Source organism: Pleurodeles waltl, chromosome 4_2 (genome assembly GCF_031143425.1).
Source record: "Pleurodeles waltl isolate 20211129_DDA chromosome 4_2, aPleWal1.hap1.20221129, whole genome shotgun sequence".
Classification (NCBI taxonomy): domain Eukaryota; kingdom Metazoa; phylum Chordata; class Amphibia; order Caudata; family Salamandridae; genus Pleurodeles; species Pleurodeles waltl.
In genome coordinates this window covers 180746733-180762230 of record NC_090443.1, presented here as the reverse complement: position 1 = coordinate 180762230, position 15498 = coordinate 180746733, and positions in this window count along the sequence as shown.

Sequence of the window (15498 nt, the reverse complement as noted above, 5' to 3'; positions counted from 1 at the left end):
GGTACCTCACTTGTGTGGGTAGGCCTAGCGGCCGCAACAGGATATCCCCAAAACACAACGTGGACACATCACAGAAAACAGAGCTGTTTTTTGCAAAGTGCCTACCTGTAGATTTTGGCCTCTAGCTCAGCCGGCACCTAGGGAAACCTACCAAACCTGTGCATTTTTTAAAACTAGAGACCTAGGGGAATCCAAGATGGGGTGACTTGTGGGGCTCTGACCAGGTTCTGTTACCCAGAATCCTTTGCAAACCTCAAAATTTGGCTAAAAAAACACATTTTCCTCACATTTCGGTGACAGAAAGTTCTGGAATCTGAGAGGAGCCACAAATTTCCTTCCACCCAGCGTTCCCCCAAGTCACTCGATAAAAATGATACCTCACTTGTGTGGGTAGGCCTAGCGGCCGCGACAGGACACGCCCCAAAACACAACGTGGACACATCCCATTTTTTTAAAGAAAACAGAGCTGTTTTTTGCAAAGTGCCTACCTGTAGATTTTGGCCTCTAGCTCAGCCGTCACCTAGGGAAACCTACCAAACCTGTGCATTGTTGAAAACTAGAGACCTAGGGGAATCCAAGATGGGGTGACTTGTGGGGCTCTGACCAGGTTCTGTTACCCAGAATCCTTTGCAAACCTCAAAATTTGGCAAAAAAACCACATTTTCATCACATTTCGGTGACAGAAAGTTCAGGAATCTGAGAGGAGCCACAAATTTCCTTCCACCCAGCGTTCCCCCAAGTCTCTCGATAAAAATGATACCTCGCTTGTGTGGGTAGGCCTAGCGGCGGCGACAGGACACGCCCCAAAACACATCGTGGACACATCCCATTTTTTTAAAGAAAACAGAGCTGTTTTTTGCAAAGTGCCTACCTGTAGATTTTGGCCTCTAGCTCAGCCGGCACCTAGGGAAATCTACCAAACCTGTGCATTTTTTAAAACTAGAGACCTAGGGGAATCCAAGATGGGGTGACTTGTGGGACTCTGACCAGGTTCTGTTACCCAGAATCCTTTGCAAACCTCAAAATCTGGCTAAAAAAACACATGTTCCTCAAATTTCGGTGACAGAAAGTTCTGGAATCTGAGAGAAGCCACAAATTTCCTTCCACCCAGCGTTCCCCCAAGTCTCCCGATAAAAATGATACCTCATTTGTGTGGGTAGGCCTAGCGGCCGCGTCAGGAGGCACCCCAAAACACAACGTGGACACATCCCATTTTTTGAAAGAAAACAGAGCTGTTTTTTGCAAAGTGCCTACCTGTAGATTTTGGCCTCTAGCTCAGCCGGCACCTATGGAAACCTACCAAACCTGTGCATTTTTGAAAACTAGAGACCTAGGGGAATCCAAGATGGGGTGACTTGTGGGGCTCTGACCAGGTTCTGTTACCCAGAATCCTTTGCAAACCTCACAATTTGGCTAAAAAAACATATTTTCCTCACATTTCGGTGACAGAAAGTTCTGGAATCTGAGAGGCGCCACAAATTTCCTTCCACCCAGCGTTCCCCCAAGTCTCCCGATAACAATGGCACCTCACTTGTGTGGGTAGGCCTAGCGCCCGCAACAGGATATGCCCCAAAACACAACGTGGACACATCACAGAAAACAGAGCTGTTTTTTGCAAAGTGCCTACCTGTAGATTTTGGCCTCTAGCTCAGCCGGCACCTATGGAAACCTACCAAACCTGTGCATTTTTGAAAACTAGAGACCCAGGGGAATCCAAGATGGGGTGACTTGTGGGGCTCTGACCAGGTTCTGTTACCCAGAATCCTTTGCAAACCTCAAAATGTGGCAAAAAAAACACATTTTCCTCACATTTCGGTGACAGAAAGTTCTGGAATCTGAGAGGAGCCACAAATTTCCTTCCACCCAGCGTTCCCCCAAGTCTCTCGATAAAAATGATACCTCACTTGTGTGGGTAGGCCTAGCGGCCGCGACAGGACACGCCCCAAAACACAACGTGGACACATCCCATTTTTTGAAAGAAAACAGAGCTGTTTTTTGCAAAGTGCCTACCTGTAGATTTTGGCCTCTAGCTCAGCCGGCACTTAGGGAAACCTACCAAACCTGTGCATTTTTTAAAACTAGAGACCTAGGGGAATCCAAGATGGGGTGACTTGTGGGACTCTGACCAGGTTCTGTTACCCAGAATCCTTTGCAAACCTCAAAATCTGGCTAAAAAAACACATGTTCCTCAAATTTCGGTGACAGAAAGTTCTGGAATCTGAGAGAAGCCACAAATTTCCTTCCACCCAGCATACCCCCAAGTCTCCCGATAAAAATGATACCTCACTTGTGGGGGTAGGCCTAGCGGCCGCGTCAGGAGACGCCCCAAAACACAACGTGGACACATCCCATTTTTTGAAAGAAAACAGAGCTGTTTTTTGCAAAGTGCCTACCTGTAGATTTTGGCCTCTAGCTCAGCCGGCACCTAGGGAAACCTACCAAACCTGTGTATTTTTGAAAACTAGAGACCTAGGGGAATCCAAGATGGAATGACTTGTGGGGCGCTGACCAGGTTCCATTACCCAGAATCCTTTGCAAACCTCAAGTTTTGGCTAAAAAAACATATTTTCTCACATTTCGGTGACAGAAAGTTCTGGAATCTGAGAGAAGCCACAAATTTCCTTCCACCCAGCATACCCCCAAGTCTCCCGATAAAAATGATACCTCACTTGTGGGGGTAGGCCTAGCGGCCGCGTCAGGAGACGCCCCAAAACACAACGTGGACACATCCCATTTTTTGAAAGAAAACAGAGCTGTTTTTTGCAAAGTGCCTACCTGTAGATTTTGGCCTCTAGCTCAGCCGGCACCTAGGGAAACCTACCAAACCTGTGTATTTTTGAAAACTAGAGACCTAGGGGAATCCAAGATGGGATGACTTGTGGGGCGCTGACCAGGTTCCATTACCCAGAATCCTTTGCAAACCTCAAGTTTTGGCTAAAAAAACATATTTTCTCACATTTCGGTGACAGAAAGTTCTGGAATCTGAGAGGAGCCACAAATTTCCTTCCACCTAGCTTTCCCCCAAGTCTCCCGATAAAAATGATACCTCACTTGTGTGGGTAGGTCTAGCGCCCGCGACAGGAAATGGCCCAAAACACAACGTGGACACATCAAATTTTTTCATAGAAAACAGTGCCTACCTGTCGATTTTGGCCTCTAGCTCAGCCGGCCCCAGGGGGGGCAGAAATGGCCTAAAATAAATTTGTCCCCCGCCCCCCCCGGGTCGCTCCCCTTGCCTACAAGGTTGCTCCCCTTGCGTGACGGCGCAAAAAAAAAGATCCCTGGTGCCTAGTGGTTTCTGCCCCCCTTGGGGGCAGATTGACCTACAATCGGCCAATCTGCCCCCAAGGGGGGCAGAAATGGTCTAAATACAATTTGCCCCCCAGGGGAGCGACCCTTGCCTGATGGGTCGCTCCCCATCTCTAAAAAAAAAAAACAAACAACAAAAAAACACAAAAAAACTATTTGCCCTGGCGCCTAGAGGTTTCTGCCCCCCCTGGGGGCAGAACGGCCTAATACCAATAGGCCGATCTGCCCCCGGGGGGGCAGAAATGGCCTAAAATAAATTTGTCCCCCACCCTCCCCGGGGAGCGACCCTTGCCTACAAGGTCGCTCCCCTTGCGTGACGGCGCAAAAAAAAGATCCCTGGTGCCTAGTGGTTTCTGCCCCCATTCGGGGCAGATTGACCTACAATCGGCCAATCTGCCCCCAAGGGGGGCAGAAATGGTCTAAATACAATTTGCCCCCCAGGGGAGCGACCCTTGCCTGATGGGTCGCTCCCCATCTCTAAACAAACAAACAAAAAAAAAACCACAAAAAAACTATTTGCCCTGGCGCCTAGAGGTTTATGCCCCCCCTGGGGCAGATCGGCCTAATACCAATAGGCTGATCCGCCCCCATGGGGGCAGAATTGGCCTAAAATAAATTTGCCCCCCACCCCTCCCGGGGAGCGACCCTTGCCTACAAGGTCACTCCCCTTGCGTGACGGCGCAATAAAAAGATCCCTGGTGCCTAGTGGTTTCTTCCCCCCCTTGGGGGCAGATTTATCCTACAATGGGCCAATCTGCCAAGGGGGGCAGAAATGGTCTAAATACAATTTGCCCCCCAGGGGAGCGACCCTTGCCTGATGGGTCGCTCCCCATCTCTAAAAAAACAAACAAACAAAAAAAAAACACAAAAAAACTATTTGCCCTGGCGCCTAGAGGTTTCTGCCCCCCCTGGGGGTAGATCGGCCTAATACCAATAGGCCGATCTGCCCCCCGGGGGGGCAGAAATGGCCTAAAATAAATTTGTCCCCCCACCCCTCCCGGGGAGCTACCCTTGCCTACAAGGTCGCTCCCCTTGCGTGACGGCGCAAAAAAAAGATCCCTGGTGCCTAGTGGTTTCTGCCCCCCTTGGGGGCAGATTGACCTACAATCGGCCAATCTGCCCCCAAGGGAGGCAGAAATGGTCTAAATACAATTTGTCCCCCAGGGGAGCGACCCTTGCCTAATGGGTCACTCCCCATCTCTAAAAAAACATTAAAAAAACACAAAAAACTATTTGCCCTGGCGCCTAGAGGTTTCTGCCCCCCCGGGGGCAGATCGGCCTAATACCAATAGGCCAATCTGCCCCCAGGGGGGGCAGAAATGGCCTAAAATAACTTTGACCCCCCCCCCCCCGGGAGCGACCCGTGCCTACAAGGTCGCTCCCCTTGCGTGACGGCACAAAAAAAAGATCCCTGGTGCCTAGTGGTTTCTGCCCCCCTTGGGGGCAGATTGACCTAAAATTGGCCGATCTGCCCCAAAAGCGGGCAGAAATCGCCTAAATACAATTTGCCCCTCCAGGGGAGCGACCCTTGTCCAAGGGGTCGCTTCCCATCTGTAAAACAAAAAAAAATAAAAAAATCCCTGGTGCCTAGTGGTTTCTGCCCCCCTTGGGGGCAGATCAGCCTAATTAAAATAGGCTGATCTACCCCCCAGGGGGGCAGAAATGGCCTACAATAATTCCCACCCCTCGGGAGCGACCCTTGCCTAAGGGGTCGCTCCCCTTGCGTGAAATTCACGCAAAAAAAAAAAAACTCCCTGGTGTCTAATGGTTTCTGGGCTGATTGGCCTCATCAAAATAGGCCAATCTGCCCCCAAGGGGGGAAGAAATGGCCTAAATATAATTTGCACCCTAGGGGAGCGACCCATGCCTAAGGGGTCGCTCCCCACCTAAAAAAAAAAGAAAACATAACAAAAAAAACAGAAAAACAAAAATGATCCCTGGAGCCTCGAGGTTTCTGCCCCCCCCGGGGGAAGATCGGCCTAATAATAGGCCGACCTGCCCCGAGGGGGGCAGAAAAGTCCTTCCCAAAAAAATGCCCCCCCTGGGAGCGACCCTTGCCCAAGGGGTCGCTCCCTTTTGTCAGTTTCAGTTAAAAAAAAAATCCCTGGTGTCTAGTGGGGTTTCAAAAGCCGGATTGCAAGCAATCCGGGTTTTGAAACCCTGGGAGAGACTTCAAAGGGAAGGAAATACTTTTCCTTCCCTTTGAAGCCCCTCCGGGCCTCCCCCATGGGATTGAAAGGGAAATCTTTGCATTTGCTTCCAGCGCGATGGGGGAGACCCTGTGACTAATCAGCGCACGCTCGCACGCTGACGTCACTGGGGGGGTCGGGGGTGGAAGGGGAAGGGCTTCCCCTTCCATCCCTGACTTGAGGGGGTGGGGGGGAACCCCACAGAGGGAGCGCTAGTGCTCCCTCTGGGCTCTGTGACCAGGACGTAATGGTTACGTCCTGGGCACAGCAGCACTGTGCCTCAGGACGTAACCATTACGTCCTGGGCACAGAACAGGTTAAGGTGGCGACCAGGGGTTATTGCCTGGGGCGGACAGTCGGAATCAGACGCACATTGGAGCGGGAATTGAATAAGTTAGAGAAGATCATACATGAAGGAGAAGGAGGGGGGAGCAGAGAGGCGATTTAACACGACAGGTACAAGGAAGCAAAGAAGACCCACTCACAGGTCGAGGAGCAGTTGAGATGCCACAGTATGCAGAGACACTTGACCTCAGTGCAGGCGGAGGTGGGCAGATCGGACAAGATGTTAGCCTGGCTGGTGAGACCGAGGGGGGGGACACCTATCATAAGAGTGCAGGATATGAAGGGGGAGAGCAGAAACACACCGGGGGCCATAAATGATGCCTTTAAAGAGTATTACACTTTCCTCTACAGGAGCCAAGAAGCACCCGAGACAGAGTCATTGGATGCTTATCTGCACCCACTACCCCTGAATGGACTGGAGCATGAGGAGAGGGACAGGCTGGGGGGACGAGTGACTTTGGAGGAGGTACAGGAAGCCATTGCACAGTTATCGTTGGGGAAGAGCTCGGGTACAGACGGGCTCCAGATGGACTTCTATAAGAGGGCCTTGCTGGCACCCCAGTTGGTGGAAATGTACACGGAGGCGTTCCAGCGAGGCTGCCTGCCGGACTCAATGAGGGAGGCCGTGGTGGTCCCTCTCCTCAAGTCGGACTCGGGTGATGTGTCTGTGTCCGACTTCCGCCTATTATCAGTGTTGAACAGTGACTTCAAAATTCTTTGTAAGCTTATGGCCAACCGACTGCTCCTACAAATATCCAATCTGATCCACGAGGATCAAAATGGGTTTGTACATGCACTCAATACATCGCTAAATCTTAGACGCCTTTTTGCCATCTCGCACATGCTGCATGTAGAGAGGCACCCTACAGGGATGCTCCTCGCAATTGACTTCGAGAAGGCATTTGACTCGGTCAGACAGGACTATGTGAGGAATGTTATGCGTCGGATGGGACTGGTAGAAGGATGGGTGAGATGTGTGGACCTGCTATACTAAGCTCCACTGGCAAGAGTAAGGACGGGCAGGATGGTGTCGGAAACTTATCCTATATACAGGGGCACCAGGCAGGGGTGGCCATTATCCCCATTGTTATCTGCTCTAGCCATTGAGCATCTGGCGATCCGACTACGGACGGAGGGCAGGGGCAGGGGAGTGGAATTGGGATAAGATGAACATACTAACTCACTCTACGCCGATGACATCCTGATCTACCTAAGGGAGGGTGACTCAGGGCTACCATGGGCACCTGGTAATCTGGACCACTTTGGAGGCCTGTCCGGCCTGCGCCTTAATAGGGGCAAGACCTTAGTATTTCCCTTGACAGCAGGAAGTCCGTGCCCCCATCCTGCCCGGAGGACATGGTATGGGCACCACACACCTTCAAATATTTGGGCATACAGGTGTTCCATGACCTCAGAGACCTACGTGAAGGTAAGATAGGGAGGGCACTCCGTTCGCTCCGGGCATCTGTGGGATTCTGGCGATCTCTTAAACTGTCCATTATGGCCAGAGTATCATTATCCAAGATGATTATGCTGCCACGCCTCCTTTATTACTTAACCAACTTACCGGTGTTACTCCCCCTGCCATGGTTTAGGGAGCTGAACAGCCTTCTCAGGGACCTTATTTGGGATGGTGGTCGCAGACGCACCGCGCTCATGATCATGTGTAGACTAGTGCAGAGGGATTGGGAGTCCTGGATTTTTTACTTTATTATCTGGCATGTTAGCTACAGTGGATTTCCAGATGGTGGTCTGGGGAGGGTTGCCTAGACAGGTACACAAAAAACGGCACGATTGATACAGAGTGGATCATAGCACAAATGATAGGTCAACGAGCGGAAGTGCAGGAAGGGAGTGTCATGACAAAGGTAGCCCTATCGTGCTGGAAGAGATGCTTGCGACGCGTGGGAGTGGGATGCCCTTACTCTGCAGCACTAGCTTTATCAGTGATAACACAGGGCACCAAGGAGGGCGCATTGCTGGGTTCGGGGCTGTGATTTTGGGCCAAAGCTGGGGTAGAGAATATAGGGGAACTTTTCCAAGATGGGGTACTGAGGTCCTTCACAGAAATGACTGATCAAAAGGGAATACCAGCGGGGCAATTTGTACTACATCAACACCTGTTACATCACATAAAGGGACACTGGGGCACGGTTAATGCGAAACCTACTACACACCGGGTCTTGCACCACCTGCTAACCTCCGGAGTCAACCGTCACCTGGTGTCTGGGCTGTATAAGGCCCAAATTGACGACAAACTTGACCCAATGCAGACACTGCGGGAGAGATGGGAAAAGACACTAGGCAGAGACATGTCGGAAGCAGAGTGGAGGAGGGTCCTAGCATACCTGCGGGTGGTCTCACGAAATACACGACTTCGATACATACAGTATAACTACACCCACAGAACATACCTCACCCCGCACCGGCTGAACCTTATATACGGGGGTGAACTCAGGGGGTGCCCCAGATGCGGCGAAGTGGATGCGGAGCTGGACCACATGATGTGGCACTGCCACAAACTCCTGCGGAACTGGAGAACAGCACTAAATGATCTGGAGTGCCTTTTGGGCGCCACTCTGGGACTGACCCCTTCTGTGTGCCTGCTGGGCTTGTACCCGGGACCGTCACTTGATAGGATAGGCAATCGATTCCTAGACCTGGCCTTTGTGTTATTTAGGAGATGGATCACATTATGCTGGAAATCGCCAAGGGCCCCCCCCATAGAGGACTGGAGACGGGACCTATCAAAGTGGGCAAGGGCTGAACTGCAGGTACTATGATGCGAGGAGGCTCGGGGAGTACGCCAAATGCCCCTGGCCCCGAGCTGGGAAGAGGCACTGACCAAGTGGGAGAGTAGGGCCTGGGAAGCAGGAACATCGACGGGATGGTCCGGGGCAAACATGGAACAGGAGGAGAGAGAAACCAGAATAGGAGAGACACACTGAACCTTAATGCTAAGGGTGACGCCCCGGACTACCCCTCCACAAGCGGGCTATGAGTTAAAGAGACAGAAGAGAAGGTGGGCAGACCTGGAGAACACCAGCGGATATAGATACCGTAAGGGGCAATAGGCGAAGGGAGTACCCCAGTACCCCCTGGTGACGCTGCCATCCAATAGGGAAATCACAGAGGCAGCCACTGGACCCGGTGCTCTGCTTGGAGGAGACTCTTAGCCCGCACTCTTACAACAAGTGGTCACCACTCACCCCCTCTGCGACACACCACCATGTACATAGTTGCCTTAGTTTTAGGCGTAGGATTGGTACAGGATCCCGAGAACGATAGCAAGATGCACGACACAGGAACATACGCAACCAATACGCAAATCGCGCACAGAACCAAGACTATACAGAGACTGAGCATCAGATCTGAGTGGAAACCCAGCAAACGATATGTCAGAGAATAACATTGGAAACTGTTGCAGCTTGTATAATCGCGTAAATAAATGTATGTTTATACAATGAACAGAATTGACTATGTACACCAATAAAATGTTAATAAAAACAATTTTAAAAAAAAGTAATGAAAGTGGCCTGTATGAATCGCAAGAGTGTTGGGGCTTGCTGGGTTTTAATATGTAATGACCCCTGCCTTTCTCAAGGAGGGCAGCAGCTGTCCAAGGGACAGGACCTCTTTCTTCGTACACAAGAAGCAGGAAGGGAGGCAGTTTATTTGTGGATTATTTATAAAACTCAAATGTGAGTCCATCACTCCTGGGGCCTTGGCATTCATCAGGATTTCAATGGGATTATGGACGAGCACAATAATTCACGCTCTTCTCTCCACTCATGCCAGTGTGACCCTTTCCAAGTTATTATTTATTTCACCAATATTGGGGGAACCCCTTCATGTCATACAGCTCTGAGCGGTATTGAGAGAACACATATCCTCGAGGTGGTGTTGCATGGTGCCATCTGCAGCACAAATGTTCACTATATCTGGAACTGCCAATGGTGGTCCGATGAATTTAGCCAGGGTATGGTGAAGTCTCTCATCATATACTCTAGCAGATGCCTATTTGCCCAGAAACTTGATTTGCCTGCCGACCTTCTCCATGTACTCTTGTAACTTTGAGTGTATCCTTGATGCTGTGTGAGTGACCTTCTATGGATTTGTGTGTGTTCTAAAATTGGCATAGCTCAAAAGCCTAGCCTATCTAGTCCTATACCAAAGGGCCTTAAGATACCGTGACGGATGGGAATGCATTCTCCTCCAAAGACTACTTTCAAAGCTTCCCAGAGGGAGGCATGTGTTCCAATTCTGCCCTCATTTGTTTCACAACAGTGATTAAAAGCAAGCCTAATTTTTTCTTTGAATACATTCTGTAGCAGCATAGTGGACTGTAGCCTCCATAGTTTTCCTTTGTGGGCTAAGCAGGGCATGTGTAATGTTAAAATTACCAGGGAGTGATCTGACCTTGTTTTGGGCATGTGGACCACTTCTTTCATCAGTACGCAGTATCTATATTTCTGAGCTGGAAGCCAATCCTGGAAGCAGAACCATGCACAGAAGAATAGTGTGCCTAGGTCTTAGCTGTGCTGAGTATGGTTCACCAAATGTCTATTATCTCATATCTTTTCAAAATAGGATGTAGCGTCTCCATGGCCCTGCACCTGAAATTGGAACTATTTAGTGATGCGTGCAATGTAAGGTTGTTATCCCTGTCTCAAATAATTATGCTTTGGCCAAGAGCCACACATCTCACCACAATAGTGGCTAGGAAGTCTGAGTCATCATAATTTGGTCCATATGTATTCACCAATGTGACATGGATCTGCTGCAATATCCCAGCTATTATCAGGAACCGACCTTCAAAATCTGCCACTGTTTCAATATGGGTATAAAGGACCCCCTTTTTAGGGTTGAGCGCAAGCGCTCTGGCCCCTGTTGTAATCTGTCTGTGGGCTTTTAACCACCCTCATGTCACGCCCATCAGTTTTGTTGGTTCATGGGTTTCCTTTTAAAATTTGCTTGACTTCATTTGTGAAAGGCATGCATACTTCATGCCTTTTCCGGTGTTTAGCCCTCCTCAACAGCACCGGTAAACTACTGAAAACATACGAGGCTCCATGTTTTCTACATGGCTTCTGGACTACTTTTTGAATTTTTTCCTACGCAGCGCGATCTCACTGGACAGTAGTCGAGCGCTTTGCATGACATCGACCCTGTTACATAGATAACTGCATAACTACTGATACGTTTAACTGCGAGCGAATTTCTGTTTCCTTTTGTGTGCTCCTTCATGCTCATGGTGTGGCGCTTTAAATCGTCTTGCTTATGTAGAAATCTATTACTTTTTATTTTCAATTTATGTGGCAAGAAAAATCCAGTTAGGACTTTACAACGCTAATAGCTCTAAGTCGAACAAATGCGAAAATCATTGCATTGCAAATGCTTGTTTAACAATATAACCACCCCAGAGTATGAGGATTATGGCACATAATAACTATATGTGCTCCATTTTCAAGCAACTTTTGCCATGCACTTTGGGAGCAGGTGGATCTCAAGAAACAAGAGATATCTTCATTGTTCTGGTTAGCAAAGGCTATCATTTGACAAGTTTTCTTAGGGTATTTAATCCCTGAACTTACTATGTCATCAAGCTCAGGGTCTGAGTTCTATCAGCGTCACCTCTAAAATCAGGAACCTTAGCCATCTAGGGTGAGTAGGAACTCATTATTCCCCCATAATGTCTGCAACATTATCACGCATATTCACTCAAAGAGTGTATCTGCTGTCAACAAGTAGAATATTTCCCACCTCACACACTGAACACAAAAATTTCTGTGGAATCGCTCCAAAACCAGCTTTGCCGAGCCAATTACTCCCCAACTATAAACAAATCCACAGTTAGACAATTCTACTAGAGAGCGACCGAACATAGCAATATTGTTTACACTGCCCCAACTGCTTATTAATTGCAGTTGACCCTTCTGCCAGGGTAATTCATATCAGGGTCATGCATGACTCAGCTATGGCACCATCCCATGAATCACTAGTAAACTTCCTGTTTGTTGTAATGTCTATTTTGTACCACAGTGCCAGCATTGAGCACTGGCTGGGTGCTCCCAGGCAGACTGGGAGCCTGTGCAGGCTTTCTCAAGCCCGATAACACAGTGCCGGGCTGAAGAGAGCACACTGCACATATGTGCTTGGCCGGCCCGAGACGGCCGGCCAAACACACATACGCTCTGAGGGGAGTGCACAGTGCACTCCCCTGGGTGCCCGTCACCCCATGGCCCGCCCCTTTCACAACGAAAGGATAATTATCCCTTTGTTGTGAAAGCTTTGCAGCTTCTGCTGCTGGCCAGGGAGGGGGGTACTCTCCGCCATTCCAGAGGAGCCGCCATTGTCCACAGGACCATCATACTCAAGATCTATGGTTACTGCTCATGTACTTCATCTTTGGGACATATAATACGATCAAAGTCCTGTCACTGCTCTTATCTTCACTTCTCCTTCCTGCTTAGGCCGTTATAACCGGCGGTTGTTCCAACAGACTATAAGCACCCTGCTGCAGTCCTAGGTCTACAGGGCCGCAGCCATAGGCTTCGCTTCCTTGGGTTCTCAGCGGCTCACAGTGGTGTGTCGGTCGAGTTCAATTCACCAACAGCCGATACTTCAGATGTACCGTACCACCCGAGAGTGCAACATTAAGTAATTGCTTACGTCATAGGAACGTTTTCCCAGTGATTTTAGATTGACTGAGGGAGCTCTGTCAAAATGCGGCCATCTTGTCTTGTGCACTTTGGTGCCACCACCAATGGCGAATTTGATGGCGCAAAAAACAGGGCCAAGTCGAAGTGTGTATGTGTATGTATGAGTAAGTTCCTTTATGTCTGTGCTTGTGCACATTTGGTTCCTGTGTGTAGTGTGCAACACTGACCCTGGTTTCAGGGGCAGAATTAGGTTGAGGAAAAATGTGGTCGGGGTAGCAGTGACTGTAAACATTTCATATATGTTGCCTTCAAATAAATGTATTAAAACGAGTAAGCACTTTTTTTTTTTATTCATGGTAATATCCATGAATTATTTACATACATGTCCACCATTTATTGAATGGCTTTTTTTCCCCTTCCATCCTTACTGAGATGTAATTCCTCCCAAAGAAATATAAAACATGTCTTCGACCGAATGAGGCCGGGCCGGGCCCTGTTTCCTTACCCCTCACACCAGATTCTGGAGCCTGATTTGGGCTAAAGCCATAGTTTGTCTGCTAGAAGGAGCATCTTGCTGTCAAGAGACCGGGCACAACCTCAGTCTCCAGGTTATAACTTCCTGTTGTTTTTTATTTCTATTTTCGGATAATGGGGAAAAGAAAGGCTGTTGACCCACCGGCTCCATTGGAAGGTATAAAAAAACAGAAAAAGCGACCTAGGAAATCAACTATTAAGGCTGCTCAAGGGGAACCAAAATCACTTGATGAGATCGATCTACTTTTCGAGGAGGTGGAGGCTATACTTAATAGTGAACTATGTACCCACGCCCTCTTGCCCCCGAAGAAGCCTCCACTCCAACCTAAAAAGATCCAGGAGTTTTTCACTAAGAATTGAAAAATTCGATCAGCAATTTCTGGGGGCTCAACAGATTGCGTAGGGAAGTCATCTACTGCTAACGCCACTGTTCCCTCACTCCAACAGGGTATCGTGGCTCGTAGCACTATCTCCAATCCTTCACAATCTCAGGGGATTCTGCAAGTGGAGGAAATAGAACGTATACCCCTACCATTGAGTCCTGAGATAAGGTTGGCCCCTAATATTCCATGTAAAAATCGTTTTGAGCTTCTCTCCGAGGAAAATGATCTGATTGAGGCCCACGACCCCTATACAGCTGTTATAGCTACTGAAGCTGCTGCCACCTCCCCTCCTATTACTATTGATATGTGTTCTGAGTTGTCTGCCAGCGTAGCTAAATTGCCCTTAATTCTCCAGAGAGTAGACGAAATCAAGGAATTAGTATTGCAGATAACTAAACTGATTCAGGGGAATATGGCTCATCAATTGGGATGCAAATGTCAGAAGTCAGAGACAGAAGGGGTAGGTGGAACTTTGGTAGTAGATTCTGCTACATCTAATGCTAATACATGTGAGGGGCCAACTTATCATGCCCAGAGATCAGGAGCCAATAGGAGGGCCACAGAAGGTAACATATCTTCACGCATCAACCATCCTAAAAATAAATACACTGGGGGCAACAGTACTTCCCTCGGTGGAGATAAGATAAGGAATGGGGAAGAACATATCAGTAGCTTCTTTCCCCTTTCGAATTGTCATTCCACTACGAGGCAAAATCCTTCTACCAATATATCAAAAAATAGGGATAGCCCATTTCTAGCTAATAGAAAGTTACTTGCATACCCTCTAACTAAGGACCCAGCTTGCACTTTCTCTTCCCGAAGAATGAATAGCGCTCTAGATGCGTCCCCAAATAGTATCGGTCCTAGACACAGAGCCAACACTCTTTTCCTAACCAATGTCCCAAAGCTGCCACCCAGGTCTGTTGAGGGCCACGAGTCTAGACTTAATAAGGTTATTCACTGGCTGCGCAGTTGGCAGGGATGCCTTTCAGTTATACGTTCAGACATTCTAAAAACTGAAAGATGGTGCCCCTCTGGGTCAAATCTTGATGTAATTATGATTGTGTTTTTGGATACATTTTTGGCTGACCAACTTATTGACTCTGTTGCACGCAAGGGACAGCACAAGGAGCTAAAAGGAGGAGGCATTAGGCTAGTCTCTAATCTAATTGACTCAAAACAGGCTGATGTGTCTGGCCCCATAGCCAATGTTAATGAGAGAGGCTCTAGGGAGGAAGGCGTATCTTTGCATCATGGTTCTGTATGACTATCTTCCACCCAGGAAGCCGTCAATCAGGATACTTTAGTGGCATCCATAATGGACAATTCAGAGAAGATCCTTGTTAATGAGCCGAATTATAAGGATGCTCTACCCTCCAAACATGGGACTGTAACGGGAAGTAATGGGTTATCCATCATGACTTGGAATCTTACTGGCCTTGCTAGGAAACTGGATGATGTGGACTGGGTTGCCTACATAGAGTCACAAGATGTGTGTCTTTTCCAAGAAACCTGGGTTGAGGACCAATCAAGTATGGATGGGTTTCTCTCTTTTAAAATCCCTGCACAGCCATCAGAGAAAGCAACTGGTCGAGCGAAAGGGGGACTTTTAATTCTTCTAAATTCAAAGCTCCAATGTGACTATAAGGTTTTAGAATTTGATTGTCCCGATTTGATGGGCTTACAAATGTATTTTCATCAAAATGTTAACATAACTCTTATCAATGTTTATGCCCGTTCCGTTGCACGTGGTACAGAATCACATATTTTAACTCTACTTTCTGATTTTTTAGACACGATACAAACTAATTCCTATTTAATTATTGCAGGGGATGTAAATTGCACCTTTGAACCCTCAGCATTTCTTAGTGACTTAACTGTGGAAGAGGACGAATTATGGGGGATTGCACAATTGGATGGTGATAATTATCCTCCACGCTCTCGTGTCGCAGCACAGCTCGCTACTTTATGCTTAAAGTTTGGCCTAAGGGCCTGCAATGGCCGTACTCCTTCTGATTTAAATCTTGCACCGACATTTCTACGAGGTTCTGTGGCCAGTGTAATTGATTATTTTTT